At 49.3% G+C, this 20,620-nt stretch overlaps 1 protein-coding gene across 1 annotated transcript in view; it reads right to left on the bottom strand.

Annotated features, from left to right (window-relative positions):
* Window positions 1-20,620, bottom strand: part of LOC147119958 (leucine-rich repeat flightless-interacting protein 2-like) — a 172,310-nt gene that overhangs the window by 33,321 nt on the left and 118,369 nt on the right. The window lies entirely within an intron of this gene.

Genomic DNA, 20,620 nt, shown 5'->3' with positions numbered 1-20,620 from the left:
ATCCCACTCTCCTGCTCACTCCCCATACCCTTTAATAACCCACCCAGTCTAATCACATTCTCCTGCTCACTCCCTTTACCCTTTAATATTCCACCCAGTCTAATCTCACTCTCCCGCTCGCTATCCATACCCTTTAATATCCCACCCAGTCTAATCTCACTCTCCCGCTCGCTCCCCATACCCTTTAATATCCCACCCAGTCGAATCTCACTCTCCCACTCACTCCCCATACCCTTTAATATCCCACCCAGTCTAATCTCACTCTCCCGCTCACTCCCCATACCCTTTAATATCCCACCCAGTCTAATCTCACTCTCCTGCTCACTCCACATACCCATTAATATCCCACCCAGTTTAATCTCACTCTCCTTTCCCCTTAATATCCCACCCAGTCTAATCTCACTCGCCTGCCCATACACTTTAATATCCCACCCAATCTAAACCTACTCTCCTGCTCACTCCCCATTCCCATTAATATCCCACCCAGTCTAATCTCACTCTCCTGCTCACTCCCCATACCCTTTAATATCCCACCCAGTCTAATCTCACTCTCCTGCTCCCTCCCCATACCCTTTAATAACCCACCCAGTCTAATCACATTCTCCTGCTCACTCCCTTTACCCTTTAATATTCCACCCAGTCTAATCTCACTCTCCCGCTCGCTATCCATACCCTTTAATATCCCACCCAGTCTAATCTCACTCTCCCGCTCGCTCCCCATACCCTTTAATATCCCACCCAGACTGATCCCACTCTCCTGCTCACTCCCCATACCCTTTAATAACCCACCCAGTCTAATCACATTCTCCTGCTCACTCCCTTTACCCTTTAATATTCCACCCAGTCTAATCTCACTCTCCCGCTCGCTATCCATACCCTTTAATATCCCACCCAGTCTAATCTCACTCTCCCGCTCGCTCCCTATACCCTTTAATATCCCACCCAGTCGAATCTCACTCTCCCACTCACTCCCCATACCCTTTAATATCCCACCCAGTCTAATCTCACTCTCCCGCTCACTCCCCATACCCTTTAATATCCCACCCAGTCTAATCTCACTCTCCTGCTCACTCCACATACCCATTAATATCCCACCCAGCTTAATCTCACTCTCCTTTCCCCTTAATATCCCACCCAGTCTAATCTCACTCGCCTGCCCATACACTTTAATATCCCACCCAATCTAAACCTACTCTCCTGCTCACTCCCCATTCCCATTAATATCCCACCCAGTCTAATCTCACTCTCCTGCTCACTCCCCATACCCTTTAATATCCCACCCAGTCTAATCTCACTCTCCTGCTCCCTCCCCATACCCATTAATATCCCACCCAGTCTAATCCCAATCTCCTTCTCACTCCCCATAGCCTTTAATATCCCACCCAGGTGAATCACACTCTCCTGCTCACTCCCCATAGCCTTTAATATCCCACCCAGTCTAATCCCAATCACCTGCTCACTCCCCATACCCTTTAATATCCCACCCAGGCGAATCACACTCTCCTGCTCACTCCCCATAGCCTTTAATATCCCACTCAGTCTAATCTCACTCCCCATAGCCTTTAATATCCCACCCAGGCGAATCACACTCTCCTGCTCACTCCCCATAGCCATTAATATCCCACCCAGTCTAATCTCACTCTCCTGCTCACTCCCCATAGCCTTTAATATCCCACCCAGGCGAATCACACTCTCCTGCTCACTCCCCATAGCCATTAGTATCCCACCCAGTCTAATCCCAATCTCCTTCTCACTCCCCATAGCCTTTAATATCCCACCCAGGCGAATCACACTCTCCTGCTCACTCTCCATAGCCTTTAATATCCCACCCAGTCTAATCTCACTCTCCTGCTCACTCCCCATACCCTTTAATATCCCACCCAGTCTAATCTCACTCTCCTGCTCACTCCCCATACCCTTTAATATCCCACCCAGTCAAATCTCACTCTCCCACTCACTCCCCGTACCCTTTAATATCCCACCCAGTCTAATCGCACTCTCCTGCTCACTCCCCATACCCTTTAATATCCCACCCAGTCTAATCTCATTCTCCTGCTCACTCCCTATACCCTTTAATATTCACCCACTCTAATCCCACTTTCCCGGTCACTCCCAATACCCTTTAATATCCCACCCAATCTAATCCCACTCTCCTGCTCACTCCCCATGCCGTTTAATATCCCACCCAGTCTAATCTCACTCTCCTGCTCACTCCCCGTACCCTTTAATATCCCACCCAGTCTAATCTCACTCTCCCGCTCACTCCCCGTAACCTTTAATATCCCACCCAGACTAATCTCACTCTCCCGCTCACTCCCCATACACTTTAACATCCCACCCAGTCTAATCTCACTCTCCCGCTCACTCCCCATACCCTTTAATATCCCACCCAGTCTAATCTCACTCTCCCGCTCACTCCCCGTAACCTTTAATATCCCACCCAGTCTAATCTCACTCTCCCGCTCACTCCCCGTAACCTTTAATATCCCACCCAGTCTAATCTCACTCTCCCGCTCGCTCCCCATACCCTTTAATATCCCACCCAGACTAATCCCACTCTCCTGCTCACTCCCCATACCCTTTAATATCCCACTCAGTCTAATCTCACTCTCCTGCTCCCTCCCCATAGCCATTAATATCCCACCCAGTCTAATCCCAATCTCCTTCTCACTCCCCATACCCTTTAATATCCCACTCAGTCTAATCCCACTCTCCTGCTCAGTCCCCATACCCTTTCGTATCCCACCCAGTCTAATCTCACACTCCCGCTCACTCCCCGTACCCTTTAATATCTCACTCATTCTAATCTCACTCTCCTGCTCACTGCCCCTACACTTTAATATCCCACCCAGTCTCATCCCACTCTCCTTTCCCCTTAATATCCCAGCCAGTCTAATCTCACTCTCCCACTCGCTCCCCATTCCCTTTAATATCCCACCCAGTGTAATCTCACTCTCCCGCTCACTCCCCGTAACCTTTAATATCCCACCCAGTCTAATCTCACTCTCCCGCTCATCCCCGTACCCTTTAATATCCCACCCAGTGTAACCTCACTCTCCTGCTCGCTCCCCATTCCCTTTAATATCCCACCCAGACTAATCCCACTCTCCTGCTCACTCCCCATACCCTTTAATATCCCACCCAGTCTAATCTCACTCTCCCGCTCGCTATCCATACCCTTTAATATCCCACCCAGTCTAATCTCACTCTCCCGCTCACTCCCCATACCCTTTAGTATCCCACCCAGTCTAATCGCACTCTCCCGCTCACTCCCCATACCCTTTAATATCCCACCCAGTCTAATCTCACTCTCCTGCTCACTCCCCATAGCCTTTAATATCCCACCCAGGCAAATCACACTGTCCTGCTCACTCCCCATAGCCTTTAATATCCCACCCAGTCTAATCTCACTCTCCCGCTCGCTCCCCATACCCTTTAATATCCCACCCAGTGTAATCTCACTCTCCCGCTCACTCCCCGTAACCTTTAATATCCCACCCAGTCTAATCTCACTCTCCCTCTCACTCCCCCTACCCTTTAATATTCCACCCAGACTAATCTCACTCTCCCGCTCACTCCCCCTACCCTTTAATATCCCACCCAGACTGATCCCACTCTCCTGCTCACTCCCCATACCCTTTAATAACCCACCCAGTCTAATCACATTCTCCTGCTCACTCCCTTTACCCTTTAATATTCCACCCAGTCTAATCTCACTCTCCCGCTCGCTATCCATACCCTTTAATATCCCACCCAGTCTAATCTCACTCTCCCGCTCGCTCCCCATACCCTTTAATATCCCACCCAGTCGAATCTCACTCTCCCACTCACTCCCCATACCCTTTAATATCCCACCCAGTCTAATCTCACTCTCCCGCTCACTCCCCATACCCTTTAATATCCCACCCAGTCTAATCTCACTCTCCTGCTCACTCCACATACCCATTAATATCCCACCCAGTTTAATCTCACTCTCCTTTCCCCTTAATATCCCACCCAGTCTAATCTCACTCGCCTGCCCATACACTTTAATATCCCACCCAATCTAAACCTACTCTCCTGCTCACTCCCCATTCCCATTAATATCCCACCCAGTCTAATCTCACTCTCCTGCTCACTCCCCATACCCTTTAATATCCCACCCAGTCTAATCTCACTCTCCTGCTCCCTCCCCATACCCTTTAATAACCCACCCAGTCTCATCACATTCTCCTGCTCACTCCCTTTACCCTTTAATATTCCACCCAGTCTAATCTCACTCTCCCGCTCGCTATCCATACCCTTTAATATCCCACCCAGTCTAATCTCACTCTCCCGCTCGCTCCCCATACCCTTTAATATCCCACCCAGACTGATCCCACTCTCCTGCTCACTCCCCATACCCTTTAATAACCCACCCAGTCTAATCACATTCTCCTGCTCACTCCCTTTACCCTTTAATATTCCACCCAGTCTAATCTCACTCTCCCGCTCGCTATCCATACCCTTTAATATCCCACCCAGTCTAATCTCACTCTCCCGCTCGCTCCCCATACCCTTTAATATCCCACCCAGTCGAATCTCACTCTCCCACTCACTCCCCATACCCTTTAATATCCCACCCAGTCTAATCTCACTCTCCCGCTCACTCCCCATACCCTTTAATATCCCACCCAGTCTAATCTCACTCTCCTGCTCACTCCACATACCCATTAATATCCCACCCAGCTTAATCTCACTCTCCTTTCCCCTTAATATCCCACCCAGTCTAATCTCACTCGCCTGCCCATACACTTTAATATCCCACCCAATCTAAACCTACTCTCCTGCTCACTCCCCATTCCCATTAATATCCCACCCAGTCTAATCTCACTCTCCTGCTCACTCCCCATACCCTTTAATATCCCACCCAGTCTAATCTCACTCTCCTGCTCCCTCCCCATACCCATTAATATCCCACCCAGTCTAATCCCAATCTCCTTCTCACTCCCCATAGCCTTTAATATCCCACCCAGGTGAATCACACTCTCCTGCTCACTCCCCATAGCCTTTAATATCCCACCCAGTCTAATCCCAATCACCTGCTCACTCCCCATACCCTTTAATATCCCACCCAGGCGAATCACACTCTCCTGCTCACTCCCCATAGCCTTTAATATCCCACTCAGTCTAATCTCACTCCCCATAGCCTTTAATATCCCACCCAGGCGAATCACACTCTCCTGCTCACTCCCCATAGCCATTAATATCCCACCCAGTCTAATCTCACTCTCCTGCTCACTCCCCATAGCCTTTAATATCCCACCCAGGCGAATCACACTCTCCTGCTCACTCCCCATAGCCATTAGTATCCCACCCAGTCTAATCCCAATCTCCTTCTCACTCCCCATAGCCTTTAATATCCCACCCAGGCGAATCACACTCTCCTGCTCACTCTCCATAGCCTTTAATATCCCACCCAGTCTAATCTCACTCTCCTGCTCACTCCCCATACCCTTTAATATCCCACCCAGTCTAATCTCACTCTCCTGCTCACTCCCCATACCCTTTAATATCCCACCCAGTCAAATCTCACTCTCCCACTCACTCCCCGTACCCTTTAATATCCCACCCAGTCTAATCGCACTCTCCTGCTCACTCCCCATACCCTTTAATATCCCACCCAGTCTAATCTCATTCTCCTGCTCACTCCCTATACCCTTTAATATTCACCCACTCTAATCCCACTTTCCCGGTCACTCCCAATACCCTTTAATATCCCACCCAATCTAATCCCACTCTCCTGCTCACTCCCCATGCCGTTTAATATCCCACCCAGTCTAATCTCACTCTCCTGCTCACTCCCCGTACCCTTTAATATCCCACCCAGTCTAATCTCACTCTCCCGCTCACTCCCCGTAACCTTTAATATCCCACCCAGACTAATCTCACTCTCCCGCTCACTCCCCATACACTTTAACATCCCACCCAGTCTAATCTCACTCTCCCGCTCACTCCCCATACCCTTTAATATCCCACCCAGTCTAATCTCACTCTCCCGCTCACTCCCCGTAACCTTTAATATCCCACCCAGTCTAATCTCACTCTCCCGCTCACTCCCCGTAACCTTTAATATCCCACCCAGTCTAATCTCACTCTCCCGCTCGCTCCCCATACCCTTTAATATCCCACCCAGACTAATCCCACTCTCCTGCTCACTCCCCATACCCTTTAATATCCCACTCAGTCTAATCTCACTCTCCTGCTCCCTCCCCATAGCCATTAATATCCCACCCAGTCTAATCCCAATCTCCTTCTCACTCCCCATACCCTTTAATATCCCACTCAGTCTAATCCCACTCTCCTGCTCAGTCCCCATACCCTTTCGTATCCCACCCAGTCTAATCTCACACTCCCGCTCACTCCCCGTACCCTTTAATATCTCACTCATTCTAATCTCACTCTCCTGCTCACTGCCCCTACACTTTAATATCCCACCCAGTCTCATCCCACTCTCCTTTCCCCTTAATATCCCAGCCAGTCTAATCTCACTCTCCCACTCGCTCCCCATTCCCTTTAATATCCCACCCAGTGTAATCTCACTCTCCCGCTCACTCCCCGTAACCTTTAATATCCCACCCAGTCTAATCTCACTCTCCCGCTCATCCCCGTACCCTTTAATATCCCACCCAGTGTAACCTCACTCTCCTGCTCGCTCCCCATTCCCTTTAATATCCCACCCAGACTAATCCCACTCTCCTGCTCACTCCCCATACCCTTTAATATCCCACCCAGTCTAATCTCACTCTCCCGCTCGCTATCCATACCCTTTAATATCCCACCCAGTCTAATCTCACTCTCCCGCTCACTCCCCATACCCTTTAGTATCCCACCCAGTCTAATCGCACTCTCCCGCTCACTCCCCATACCCTTTAATATCCCACCCAGTCTAATCTCACTCTCCTGCTCACTCCCCATAGCCTTTAATATCCCACCCAGGCAAATCACACTGTCCTGCTCACTCCCCATAGCCTTTAATATCCCACCCAGTCTAATCTCACTCTCCCGCTCGCTATCCATACCCTTTAATATCCCACCCAGTCTAATCTCACTCTCCCGCTCGCTATCCATACCCTTTAATATCCCACCCAGTCTAATCTCACTCTCCCGCTCGCTATCCATACCCTTTAATATCCCACCCAGTCTAATCTCACTCTCCTGCTCACTCCCTATACCCTTTAATATTCCACCCACTCTAATCCCACTTTCCCGGTCACTCCCAATACCCTTTAATATCCCACCCAATCTACTCCCACTCTCCTGCTCACTCCCCATGCCCTTTAATATCCCACCCAAGTAATCTCACTCCCCTGCTCACTCCCCATGCCCTTTAATAGCCCACCCAGACTAATCCCACTCTCCTGCTCACTCCCCATACCCTTTAATATCCCACCCAGACTAATCCCACTCTCCTGCTCAGTTCCCATACCCTTTAATAGCCCACCCAACTAATCTCACTCCCCTGCTCACTCCCCATACCCTTTAATATCCCACCCAGACTAATCTCACACTCCCGCTCACTCCCTGTACCCTTTAATATCTCACTCATTCTAATCTCACTCTCCTGCTCACTGCCCATACACTTTAATATCCCACCCAGTCTCATCCCACTCTCCTTTCCCCTTAATATCCCACCCAGTCTAATCTCACTCTCCCGCTCGCTCCCCGTAACCTTTAATATCCCACCCAGTCTAATCTCACTCTCCCGCTCATCCCCGTACCCTTTAATATCCCACCCAGTGAAATCTCACTCACCCGCTCGCTCGCCATTCCCTTTAATATCCCACCCAGTGTAATCTCACTCTCCCGCTCACTCCCCGTACCCTTTAATATCCCACCCAGTCTAATCTCACTCTCCCGCTCACTCCCCGTACCCTTTAATATCCCACCCAGTCTAATCTCACTCTCCCGCTCACTCCCCGTACCCTTTAATATCCCACCCAGTCTAATCTCACTCTCCTGCTCACTCCCCATACCCTTTAATATCCCACCCAGTCTAATCTCACTCTCCTGCTCACTCCCCATACCCTTTAATATCCCACCCAGTCTAATCTCACTCTCCTGCTCACTCCCCATACCCATTAATATCCCACCCAGTCTAATCTCACTCTCCTGCTCACTCCCCATACCCATTAATATCCCACCCAGTCTAATCCCACTCTCCTGCTCACTCCCCATACCCATTAATATCCCACCCAGTCTAATCTCACTCTCCTGCTCACTCCCCATACCCTTTAATATCCCACCCAGTCTAATCTCACACTCCTGCTCCCTCCCCATATCCTTTAATATCCCACCCGGTCTAATCCCACTCTCCTGCTCACTCCCCATACCCTTTAATATCCCACCCAACTAATCTCACTCCCCTGCTCACTCCCCATACCCTTTAATATCCCACCCAGACTAATCTCACACTCCCGCTCACTCCCTGTACCCTTTAATATCTCACTCATTCTAATCTCACTCTCCTGCTCACTGCCCATACACTTTAATATCCCACCCAGTCTCATCCCACTCTCCTTTCCCCTTAATATCCCACCCAGTCTAATCTCACTCTCCCGCTCGCTCCCCATTCCCTTTAACATCCCACCCAGTGTAATCTCACTCTCCCGCTCACTCCCCGTAACCTTTAATATCCCACCCAGTCTAATCTCACTCTCCTGCTCATCCCCGTACCCTTTAATATCCCACCCAGTGAAATCTCACTCTCCCGCTCGCTCGCCATTCCCTTTAATATCCCACCCAGTCTAATCTCACTCTCCCGCTCACTCCCCATACCCTTTAATATCCCACCCAGTCTAATCTCACTCTCCCGCTCACTCCCCATACCCTTTAATATCCCACCCAGTCTAATCTCACTCTCCTGCTCACTCCCCATACCCTTTAATATCCCACCCAGTCTAATCTCACTCTCCTGCTCACTCCCCATACCCTTTAATATCCCACCCAGTCTAATCTCACTCTCCTGCTCCCTCCCCATAGCCTTTTATATCCCACTCAGTCTAATCTCACTCTCCCGCTCACTCCCCATACCCTTTAATATCCCACCCAGTCTAATCTCACTCTCCTGCTCACTCCCCATACCCATTCATATCCCACCCAGTCTAATCTCACACTCCTGCTCACTCCCCATACCCTTTAATATCCCACCCAGTCTAATCTCACTCTCCTGCTCCCTCCCCATACCCTTTAATATCCCACCCAGTCTAATCTCACTCTCCTGCTCCCTCCCCATATCCTTTAATATCCCACCCGGTCTAATCCCACTCTCCTGCTCACTCCCCATACCCTTTAATATCCCACCCAAGTAATCTCACTCTCCTGCTCACTCCCCATACCCTTTAATATCCCACCCAACTAATCTCACTCCCCTGCTCACTCCCCATACCCTTTAACATCCCACCCAGTCTAATCCCACTCTCCTGCTCAGTCGCCATACCCTTTAATATCCCACCCAGTCTAATCTCACTCTCCTGCTCACTCCCCGTAACCTTTAATATCCCACCCAGTCTAATCTCACTCTCCCACTCATCCCCGTACCCTTTAATATCCCACCCAGTGTTACCTCACTCTCCCGCTCACTCCCCCTACCCTTTAATATCCCACCCAGACTAATCTCACTCTCCCGCTCGCTCCCCATAACCTTTAATATCCCACCCAGTCTAATCTCACTCCCCATTCCTTTTAATATCCCACCCAGTCTAATCTCACACTCCCGTTCACTCCCCGTACCCTTTAATATCTCACTAATTCTAATCTCACTCTCCTGCTCACTGCCCATACACTTTAATATCCCACCCAGTCTCATCCCACTCTCCTTTCCCCTTAATATCCCACCCAGTCTAATCTCACTCTCCCGCTCGCTCCCCATACCCTTTAATATCCCACCCAGTGTAATCTCACTCTCCCGCTCACTCCCCGTAACCTTTAATATCCCACCCAGTCTAATCTCACTCTCCCGCTCACTCCCCCTCCCCTTTAATATCCCACCCAGACTAATCTCACTCTCCCGCTCACTCCCCCTACCCTTTAATATCCCACCCAGACTAATCCCACTCTCCTGCTCACTCCCCATACCTTTAATAACCCACCCAGTCTAATCACATTCTCCTGCTCACTCCCTTTACCCTTTAATATCCCACCCAGTCTAATCTCACTCTCCCGCTCACTCCCCATACCCTTTAATATCCCACCCAGTCTAATCTCACTCTCCCGCTCACTCCCCTTACCCTTTAATATCCCACCCAGACTAATCCCACTCTCCTGCTCACTCCCCATACCCTTTAATATCCCACCCAGTCTAATCTCACTCTCCCGCTTACTCCCCATACCCTTTAATATCCCACCCAGTCTAATCTCACTCTCCCGCTTGCTCCCCATACCCTTTAATATCCCACCCAGTCTAATCTCACTCTCCTGCTCACTCCCCATACCCTTTAATATCCCACCCAGTCTAATCTCACTCTCCCACTCACTCCCCATAACCTTTAATATCCCACCCAGTCTAATCCCACTCTCCTGCTCAGTCCCCATACCCTTTCGTATCCCACCCAGTCTAATCTCGCACTCCCGCTCACTCCCCGTACCCTTTAATATCTCACTCAATCTAATCTCACTCTCCTGCTCACTCCCCATACCCTTTATTATCCCACCCAGTCTAATCCCACTCTCCTGCTCACTCCCCATACCCTTTATTATCCCACCCAGTCTAATCACTCTCTGCTCACTCCCCGTATCATTTAATATCCCACCCACTCTAATCTCACTCTCCCACTCGCTCCCCATTCCCTTTAATATCCCACCCAGTGTAATCTCACTCTCCCGCTCACTCCCCGTAACCTTTAATATCCCACCCAGTCTTATCTCACTCTCCCGCTCATCCCCGTACCCTTTAATATCCCACCCAGTGTAATCTCACTCTCCCGCTCGCTCCCCATTCCCTTTAATATCCCACCCAGTGTAATCTCACTCTCCCGCTCACTCCCCGTAACCTTTAATATCCCACCCAGTCTAATCTCACTCTCCCGCTCATCCCCGTACCCTTTAATATCCCACCCAGTCTAATCTCACACTCCTGCTCACTCCCCATACCCTTTAATATCCCACCCTGTCTAATCTCACTCTCCCGCTCGCTATCCATACCCTTTAATATCCCACCCAGTCTAATCTCACTCTCCCGCTCACTCCCCATACCCTTCAGTATCCCACCCAGTCTAATCGCACTCTCCCGCTCACTCCCCATACCCTTTAATATCCCACCCAGTCTAATCTCACTCTCCTGCTCACTCCCCATAGCCTTTAATATCCCACCCAGGCAAATCACACTGTCCTGCTCACTCCCCATAGCCTTTAATATCCCACCCAGTCTAATCTCACTCTCCCGCTCGCTATCCATACCCTTTAATATCCCACCCAGTCTAATCTCACTCTCCCGCTCGCTATCCATACCCTTTAATATCCCACCCAGTCTAATCTCACTCTCCTGCTCACTCCCCATACCCTTTAATATCCCATCCAGTCTAATCTCACTCTCCTGCTCCCTCCCCATAGCCTTTAATATCCCACCCAGTCTAATCTCACTCTCCCGCTCACTCCCCATACCCTTTAATATCCCACCCAGTCTAATCTCACTCTCCTGCTCACTCCCCATACCCATTAATATCCCACCCAGTCTAATCTCACTCTCCTGCTCACTCCCCATACCCATTAATATCCCACCCAGTCTAATCCCACTCTCCTGCTCACTCCCCATACCCATTAATATCCCACCCAGTCTAATCTCACTCTCCTGCTCACTCCCCATACCCTTTAATATCCCACCCAGTCTAATCTCACACTCCTGCTCCCTCCCCATATCCTTTAATATCCCACCCGGTCTAATCCCACTCTCCTGCTCACTCCCCATACCCTTTAATATCCCACCCAACTAATCTCACTCCCCTGCTCACTCCCCATACCCTTTAACATCCCACCCAGACTAATCCCACTCTCCTGCTCAGTCGCCATACCCTTTAATATCCCACCCAGTCTAATCTCACTCTCCCGCTCACTCCCCGTAACCTTTAATATCCCACCCAGTCTAATCTCACTCTCCCACTCATCCCCGTACCCTTTAATATCCCACCCAGTGTTACCTCACTCTCCCGCTCACTCCCCCTACCCTTTAATATCCCACCCAGACTAATCTCACTCTCCCGCTCGCTCCCCATAACCTTTAATATCCCACCCAGTCTAATCTCACTCCCCATTCCTTTTAATATCCCACCCAGTCTAATCTCACACTCCCGTTCACTCCCCGTACCCTTTAATATCCCACCCAGTCTAATCTCACTCTCCCGCTCACTCCCTCTACCCTTTAATATCCCACCCAGACTAATCTCACTCTCCCGCTCACTCCCCCTACCCTTTAATATCCCACCCAGACTAATCCCACTCTCCTGCTCACTCCCCATACCCTTTAATAACCCACCCAGTCTAATCACATTCTCCTGCTCACTCCCTTTACCCTTTAATATCCCACCCAGTCTAATCTCACTCTCCCGCTCACTCCCCATACCCTTTAATATCCTACCCAGTCTAATCTCACTCTCCCGCTCACTCCCCTTACCCTTTAATATCCCACCCAGACTAATCCCACTCTCCTGCTCACTCCCCATACCCTTTAATATCCCACCCAGTCTAATCTCACTCTCCCGCTCGCTATCCATACCCTTTAATATCCAACCCAGTCTAATCTCACTCTCCCGCTCGCTATCCATACCCTTTAATATCCCACCCAGTCTAATCTCACTCTCCCGCTCGCTATCCATACCCTTTAATATCCCACCCAGTCTAATCTCACTCTCCTGCTCACTCCCTATACCCTTTAATATTCCACCCACTCTAATCCCACTTTCCCGGTCACTCCCAATACCCTTTAATATCCCACCCAATCTAATCCCACTCTCCTGCTCACTCCCCATGCCCTTTAATATCCCACCCAAGTAATCTCACTCCCCTGCTCACTCCCCATGCCCTTTAATATCCCACCCAGACTAATCCCACTCTCCCGCTCACTCCCCATACCCTTTAATATCCCACCCAGACTAATCCCACTCTCCTGCTCAGTTCCCATACCCTTTAATAGCCCACCCAACTAATCTCACTCCCCTGCTCACTCCCCATACCCTTTAATATCCCACCCAGACTAATCTCACACTCCCGCTCACTCCCTGTACCCTTTAATATCTCACTCATTCTAATCTCACTCTCCTGCTCACTGCCCATACACTTTAATATCCCACCCAGTCTCATCCCACTCTCCTTTCCCCTTAATATCCCACCCAGTCTAATCTCACTCTCCCGCTCGCTCCCCATTCCCTTTAACATCCCACCCAGTGTAATCTCACTCTCCCGCTCACTCCCCGTAACCTTTAATATCCCACCCAGTCTAATCTCACTCTCCCGCTCATCCCCGTACCCTTTAATATCCCACCCAGTGAAATCTCACTCTCCCGCTCGCTCGCCATTCCCTTTAATATCCCACCCAGTCTAATCTCACTCTCCCGCTCACTCCCCATACCCTTTAATATCCCACCCAGTCTAATCTCACTCTCCCGCTCACTCCCCATACCCTTTAATATCCCACCCAGTCTAATCTCACTCTCCTGCTCACTCCCCATACCCTTTAATATCCCACCCAGTCTAATCTCACTCTCCTGCTCACTCCCCATACCCTTTAATATCCCACCCAGTCTAATCTCACTCTCCTGCTCCCTCCCCATAGCCTTTTATATCCCACTCAGTCTAATCTCACTCTCCCGCTCACTCCCCATACCCTTTAATATCCCACCCAGTCTAATCTCACTCTCCTGCTCACTCCCCATACCCATTCATATCCCACCCAGTCTAATCTCACTCTCCTGCTCACTCCCCATACCCTTTAATATCCCACCCAGTCTAATCTCACTCTCCTGCTCCCTCCCCATACCCTTTAATATCCCACCCAGTCTAATCTCACTCTCCTGCTCCCTCCCCATATCTTTAATATCCCACCCGGTCTAATCCCACTCTGCTGCTCACTCCCCATACCCTTTAATATCCCACCCAAGTAATCTCACTCTCCTGCTCACTCCCCATACCCTTTAATATCCCACCCAACTAATCTCACTCCCCTGCTCACTCCCCATACCCTTTAACATCCCACCCAGACTAATCCCACTCTCCTGCTCAGTCGCCATACCCTTTAATATCCCACCCAGTCTAATCTCACTCTCCTGCTCACTCCCCGTAACCTTTAATATCCCACCCAGTCTAATCTCACTCTCCCACTCATCCCCGTACCCTTTAATATCCCACCCAGTGTTACCTCACTCTCCCGCTCACTCCCCCTACCCTTTAATATCCCACCCAGACTAATCTCACTCTCCCGCTCGCTCCCCATAACCTTTAATATCCCACCCAGTCTAATCTCACTCCCCATTCCTTTTAATATCCCACCCAGTCTAATCTCACACTCCCGTTCACTCCCCGTACCCTTTAATATCTCACTAATTCTAATCTCACTCTCCTGCTCACTGCCCATACACTTTAATATCCCACCCAGTCTCATCCCACTCTCCTTTCCCCTTAATATCCCACCCAGTCTAATCTCACTCTCCCGCTCGCTCCCCATACCCTTTAATATCCCACCCAGTGTAATCTCACTCTCCCGCTCACTCCCCGTAACCTTTAATATCCCACCCAGTCTAATCTCACTCTCCCGCTCACTCCCCCTACCCTTTAATATCCCACCCAGACTAATCTCACTCTCCCGCTCACTCCCCCTACCCTTTAATATCCCACCCAGTCTAATCACATTCTCCTGCTCACTCCCTTTACCCTTTAATATCCCACCCAGTCTAATCTCACTCTCCCGCTCACTCCCCATACCCTTTAATATCCCACCCAGTCTAATCTCACTCTCCCGCTCACTCCCCTTACCCTTTAATATCCCACCCAGACTAATCCCACTCTCCTGCTCACTCCCCATACCCTTTAATATCCCACCCAGTCTAATCTCACTCTCCCGCTTACTCCCCATACCCTTTAATATCCCACCCAGTCTAATCTCACTCTCCCGCTTGCTCCCCATACCCTTTAATATCCCACCCAGTCTAATCTCACTCTCCTGCTCACTCCCCATACCCTTTAATATCCCACCCAGTCTAATCTCACTCTCCCGCTCACTCCCCGTAACCTTTAATATCCCACCCAGTCTTATCTCACTCTCCCGCTCATCCCCGTACCCTTTAATATCCCACCCAGTGTAATCTCACTCTCCCGCTCGCTCCCCATTCCCTTTAATATCCCACCCAGTGTAATCTCACTCTCCCGCTCACTCCCCGTAACCTTTAATATCCCACCCAGTCTAATCTCACTCTCCCGCTCATCCCCGTACCCTTTAATATCCCACCCAGTCTAATCTCACACTCCTGCTCACTCCCCATACCCTTTAATATCCCACCCTGTCTAATCTCACTCTCCCGCTCGCTATCCATACCCTTTAATATCCCACCCAGTCTAATCTCACTCTCCCGCTCACTCCCCATACCCTTTAGTATCCCACCCAGTCTAATCGCACTCTCCCGCTCACTCCCCATACCCTTTAATATCCCACCCAGTCTAATCTCACTCTCCTGCTCACTCCCCATAGCCTTTAATATCCCACCCAGGCAAATCACACTGTCCTGCTCACTCCCCATAGCCTTTAATATCCCACCCAGTCTAATCTCACTCTCCCGCTCGCTATCCATACCCTTTAATATCCCACCCAGTCTAATCTCACTCTCCCGCTCGCTATCCATACCCTTTAATATCCCACCCAGTCTAATCTCACTCTCCTGCTCACTCCCCATACCCTTAACTATCCTACCCAGTCTAATCTCATTCTCCTGCTCACTCCCCATACCCTTTATTATCCCACCCAGTCTAATCACACTCTCTGCTCACTCCCCGTACCATTTAATATCCCACCCACTCTAATCTCACTCTCCCGCTCACTCCCCATACCCTTTAATATCCCACCCAGTCTAATCTCACTCTCCTGCTCCCTCCCCATAGCCATTAATATCCCACCCAGTCTAATCCCAATCTCCTTCTCACTCCCCATACCCTTTAATATCCCACTCAGTCTAATCCCACTCTCCTGCTCAGTCCCCATACCCTTTCGTATCCCACCCAGTCTAATCTCACTCTCCCGCTCGCTATCCATACCCTTTAATATCCCACCCAGTCTAATCTCACTCTCCCGCTCGCTATCCATACCCTTTAATATCCCACCCAGTCTAATCTCACTCTCCCGCTCGCTATCCATACCCTTTAATATCCCACCCAGTCTAATCTCACTCTCCTGCTCACTCCCCATACCCTTAAATATCCTACCCAGTCTAATCTCATTCTCCTGCTCACTCCCTATACCCTTTAATATTCCACCCACTCTAATCCCACTTTCCCGGTCACTCCCAATACCCTTTAATATCCCACCCAATCTAATCCCACTCTCCTGCTCACTCCCCATGCCCTTTAATATCCCACCCAAGTAATCTCACTCCCCTGCTCACTCCCCATACCCTTTAATATCCCACCCAGACTAATCCCACTCTCCTGCTCACTCCCCATACCCTTTAATATCCCACCCAGACTAATCCCACTCTCCTGCTCAGTTCCCATACCCTTTAATATCCCACCCAGTCTAATCTCACTCTCCTGCTCACTCCCCATACCCTTTAATATCCCACCCAGTCTAATCTCACTCTCCTGCTCCCTCCCCATACCCTTTAATATCCCACCCAGTCTAATCTCACTCTCCTGCTCCCTCCCCATATCCTTTAATATCCCACCCGGTCTAATCCCACTCTCCTGCTCACTCCCCATATCCTTTAATATCCCACCCAAGTAATCTCACTCTCCTGCTCACTCCCCATACCCTTTAATATCCCACCCAACTAATCTCACTCCCTTGCTCACTCCCCGTACCCTTTAACATCCCACCCAGACTAATCCCACTCTCCTGCTCAGTCGCCATACCCTTTAATATCCCACCCAGTCTAATCTCACTCTCCCACTCATCCCCGTACCCTTTAATATCCCACCCAGTGTTACCTCACTCTCCCGCTCACTCCCCCTACCCTTTAATATCCCACCCAGACTAATCTCACTCTCCTGCTCGCTCCCCATAACCTTTAATATCCCACCCAGCTAATCTCACTCCCCATTCCTTTTAATATCCCACCCAGTCTAATCTCACACTCCCGTTCACTCCCCGTACCCTTTAATATCTCACTAATTCTAATCTCACTCTCCTGCTCACTGCCCATACACTTTAATATCCCACCCAGTCTCATCCCGCTCTCCTTTCCCCTTAATATCCCACCCAGTCTAATCTCACTCTCCCGCTCGCTCCCCATACCCTTTAATATCCCACCCAGTGTAATCTCACTCTCCCGCTCACTCCCCGTAACCTTTAATATCCCACCCAGTCTAATCTCACTCTCCCGCTCACTCCCCCTACTCTTTAATATCCCACCCAGACTAATCTCACTCTCCCGCTCACTCCCCCTACCCTTTAATATCCCACCCAGACTAATCCCACTCTCCTGCTCACTCCCCATACCCTTTAATAACCCACCCAGTCTAATCACATTCTCCTGCTCACTCCCTTTACCCTTTAATATCCCACCCAGTCTAATCTCACTCTCCCGCTCACTCCCCTTACCCTTTAATATCCCACCCAGACTCATCCCACTCTCCTGCTCACTCCCCATACCCTTTAATATCCCACCCAGTCTAATCTCACTCTCCCGCTTACTCCCCATACCCTTTAATATCCCACCCAGTCTAATCTCACTCTCCCGCTTACTCCCCATACCCTTTAATATCCCACCCAGTCTAATCTCACTCTCCTGCTCACTCCCCATACCCTTTAATATCCCACCCAGTCTAATCTCACTCCCCATACCCTTTAATATCCCACCCAGTCTAATCTCACTCTCCCGCTCACTCCCCATAACCTTTAATATCCCACCCAGTCTAATCCCACTCTCCTGCTCAGTCCCCATACCCTTTCGTATCCCACCCAGTCTAATCTCACACTCCCGCTCACTCCCCGTACCCTTTAATATCTCACTCAACCTAATCTCACTCTCCTGCTCACTCCCCATACCCTTTATTATCCCACCCAGTCTAATCCCACTCTCCTGCTCAGTCCCCATACCCTTTCGTATCCCACCCAGTCTAATCTCACACTCCCGCTCACTCCCCGTACCCTTTAATATCTCACTCAATCTAATCTCACTCTCCTGCTCACTCCCCATACCCTTTATTATCCCACCCAGTCTAATCACTCTCTGCTCACTCCCCGTACCATTTAATATCCCACCCACTCTAATCTCACTCTCCCGCTCCCTCCCCATAGCCATTAATATCCCACCCAGTCTAATCCCAATCTCCTTCTCACTCCCCATACCCTTTAATATCCCACCCAGTCTAATCTCACTCTCCCGCTCACTCCCCATACCCTTTAATATCCCACTCAGTCTAATCCCACTCTCCTGCTCAGTCCCCATACCCTTTCGTATCCCACCCAGTCTAATCTCACACTCCCGCTCACTCCCCGTACCCTTTAATATCTCACTCATTCTAATCTCACTCTCCTGCTCACTGCCCATACACTTTAATATCCCACCCAGTCTAATCTCACTCTCCTGCTCACTCCCCATACCCTTTAATATCCCACCCAGTCTAATCTCACTCCCCATATCCTTTAATATCCCACTCAGTCTAATCTCACTCTCCCGCTCACTCCCCATAACCTTTAATATCCCACCCAGTCTAATCTCACTCTCCTGCTCACTCCCCATACCCTTTATTATCCCACCCAGTCTAATCCCACTCTCCTGCTCAGTCCCCATACCCTTTCGTATCCCACCCAGTCTAATCTCACACTCCCGCTCACTCCCCGTACCCTTTAATATCTCACTCAATCTAATCTCACTCTCCTGCTCACTCCCCATTCCCTTTATTATCCCACCCAGTCTAATCACACTCTCTGCTCACTCCCCGTACCATTTAATATCCCACCCAGTCTAATCTCACTCTCCTGCTCACTCCCCATACCCTCTAATATTCCTCTGGTTTTCAAACAACTAACTAATTGCCTTTTAAACAGAATTGATGGACTCTGCTTCAACACGGTTTGTGGGAGAGATTATCCACATTTTCACCTACCCCTTCAATTTGTGCACTCTCATTTCCATCTCATCACCCAGTGGAAACAATCTCTGGTTGTTTACCTGAAAATAACCCTTCAAACCTTGCAGATCTCTAACAGGTTATCCCTTAACCTTCTCAATTCCAATATAAAACAAATCCTAACTTCTCAAATCACTCCCCATAACTGTAACTCCTGTTCCCTAGAAAATACCCAGTGAATCTTTTATAACCCTTTTCCATTGCTTTTATATCTGCCCCATAACAGGGTTCCCAAAACTGTCCCCAATACTCCCAGCCGCAGGCTAACTAAAGCATTGCAGGAGGTCAACATGATCTCCTTGCTTCCTCTAGGTCTAAACTCAAGGATTTCATGTGCCTGAAGTTGCTGCCTCTTGCTGGACTACAGCCCCAAAGGTGCTGGCAACTACCAGACCCTCGCCCAAGAAATATTCAACCGAGGGAGGAATCACAGACAAATCCCACCCTGTCCTCATCCGATGCTCGTGCACGCATGCACTCTCCAGTAGGAGGCAGTGGATAGCATGAAAGGATATTTACTAGTCCTAGCCCCTTTGGGGCTATCCCAGATCAGGCGTATTTCTCAGATGTTCACTTTCAACTAAAGTTTGAGGTAACTGAATCCTAAAGACGCTTAACTGGGTCTAAAGGTCCGGGCTATCTCGCCCTAAAGGAAAGGAACAACCCGAGAATGTTACCGTCCATCAGATAGCACTTTTAATAAGTTTAGCTAGACTGTAACGTCCCGGATATTATGAGGGTCCGGAGATCTCCTTCAGAAATGTACCTCTTCACCAAAGAGAGTGCAGAGATTGGGTTCGCGAGTTATTGATACAGAAGACTTATGTGAGACAATTCTAAAAATATATAGAGATTTATTTAAAAAACCGACATGCAATTTACAGTTGGTGAATCAATCAAAACGTTAACAGTTCTAAAAAGAGAAAAAAATACGATCTTATTTTTAAGAGAATCTTACTTTTAAATCTTAACTTCGCTACAGTATTATAGTTCTTAAAATTTTCTATACAGGATATCCATCAATATGAATTACCTTCGATCCCCGAGGTACAAAGAGTGAAAGACTACAGAGCCGCCTCTGTAGTCGAGAATCGCCTTGCCCGGTTAAAGCGATTCTGATGTCCCATTTGAGACTTCAATATTTATATTCTTTTGCAGTTGTATTTCTTAAGGTTTCTGCTGATCCAAGTTAATTATCACTATTCATCTTTCTGCTGACTTCTGCAATTCTTACTGCCACATCAGCGTGTAATATTGCAGAATCTGCCACATCTCCAGGTGTTCTGGGATCACCATATAGAAGGTGTGAAGGGCAGATGTCCCTTATCTCATG

Source organism: Somniosus microcephalus, chromosome 4, assembly GCF_052327205.1.
Source record: "Somniosus microcephalus isolate GS21.2 chromosome 4, FLI_Smic_1.0, whole genome shotgun sequence".
NCBI lineage: Eukaryota > Metazoa > Chordata > Chondrichthyes > Squaliformes > Somniosidae > Somniosus > Somniosus microcephalus.
The sequence above is the reverse complement of the archived record's forward strand: the minus strand, read 5'-3'. Positions and strand labels throughout refer to the sequence as shown.